The sequence below is a fragment of the Hyla sarda genome, chromosome 5 (genome assembly GCF_029499605.1).
Source record: "Hyla sarda isolate aHylSar1 chromosome 5, aHylSar1.hap1, whole genome shotgun sequence".
Taxonomy (NCBI): Eukaryota; Metazoa; Chordata; class Amphibia; order Anura; family Hylidae; genus Hyla; species Hyla sarda.
The window spans coordinates 21237622-21239202 of record NC_079193.1 but is presented as its reverse complement, the minus strand read 5'-3'; the positions used below and the strand labels follow the sequence as shown (position 1 = coordinate 21239202).

General features: G+C 45.7%; 1 non-coding gene across 1 annotated transcript; it reads left to right on the top strand.

Annotated features, from left to right (window-relative positions):
- The first annotated feature begins 893 nt into the window (after positions 1-893).
- LOC130274681 (U2 spliceosomal RNA) lies at positions 894-1082 on the top strand. The gene has a single exon (XR_008844431.1). It is a non-coding gene; the product is annotated as a U2 spliceosomal RNA (small nuclear RNA).
- Positions 1083-1581: the final 499 nt, after the last annotated feature.

Sequence of the window (1581 nt, the reverse complement as noted above, 5' to 3'; positions counted from 1 at the left end):
ATATAGCGCTATATTCGCGAATATTCGCGAATTCGCGAATATGCGATATTCGCGAATAAAATTCGAATTGCGAATATTCGCGAGCAACACTAACGACGACTCGTCCATTCAAACGGAGGATCAGGGAGCATATCCTTGGCATTCAAGCAGCAGCAAATCTGGATGATATGTCTTCGTTAACGGCGATCCCGAGACACTTCAAAACACATCATGAGTGTGATGCTTCTGGATTCAAATTTCGGGAAATATCGACAGAATCTTCATTGGTCCAAGAGGAGGTGAGTAGTGTTGCTCGCGAATATTCGCAATGCGAATTTTATTCACGAATATCGCATATTCGCGAATATAGCACTATATATTCGCAATTATGAATATTCGTTTTTGATTTAATTTTTTTTTTTATAAAAAAAATTTCTTTCACAGTGCACATCACAGTGATCATCCCTCTCTGCTTCCAGCTTGTGTGGTGTAAAGAAGGCTCTAATACTATCGTGTGAGACTGGCGTGAGAAATTTCCGCTTATGCTAATTTTTTTCCGCATATGCTAATTTTTGTATTTGCTAATTTTCTCATATGCGAATTCTTGCATATGCAAATTGTCGAATATGCAAATTTTTGTATATGCGAAAATAGGCTGCGAATATTACGAATATGCGAATATATGAATATTCGTCCATATATTCGCCAAATATTGCGAATTTCAAATAGGGCCTATGCCGCTCAACACTAGAGGTGAGTGGAAGAGGCATCTTGAGCACCGTGATACTTAAGTGGATTGTCAAACTTAGAACAATGCGACCCCGCGGCCTTCATGGCCACCTTAGTTATGCCCCTTTTATTTGAGGCCCTATAATTATGTCCATTCTTGCTCTGTTCATTTCGTCTGCCCCATAGTGTCTATCTCTGCCTTTTGGCTAAGATCAAGTGTAGTATCTGTTCTTATCAGTTTTTCATGCCGGTGTACAGTAACGCCGATATGGGGCTGGTGGGGATGGGTGCTGCATGGAGGATGCAGGTGTACCAGGGCTTTCCGGGGCTGGTTCTGAGGAATCAGCTCGACGGCTGCCCCGATGTGACCTGTTCCCTCCGGGTCTCGCCATGAGGCTGAGAGGGTCTAGAGCCGAGGTACTTTTGTGCCTCCGGGAGTGGTGACCCCGAGGTGCCGAAACTCACTGGGAGGATAGACTCACTGAGTGGAAGCACAGGCACCATGATCTCTTCACCTTGTGGCACTCACCTCTTGATTCCCGGCCTTCTGGCTAGGATCAGAGAAATTTTTATAGATCTGGCCGGATGTTCGGGCAGTATATCTGCACACATTCACTTATTTATTTCTTTTTTGTCTCACTGTGTCACTTTTTGCGTGTTGTGTGTTCACAGGATTTGTCAGGATGCGATAGCCCTTCTGGGTGTCCCTCCTGGCGGTCTAGGGGAGGTGTGTGTGGCCATTAGGTTCCGCACCTCCCTGCAAACACCCCGGGTACTCCTGCTTTGGCAGGGTACCTACCGTTATCGGCTCTGCGGGCAGATACCTTGGCTAACGCCAAGGGGGATGCCGGAAGCATTTGTGGTCGCTTAGTA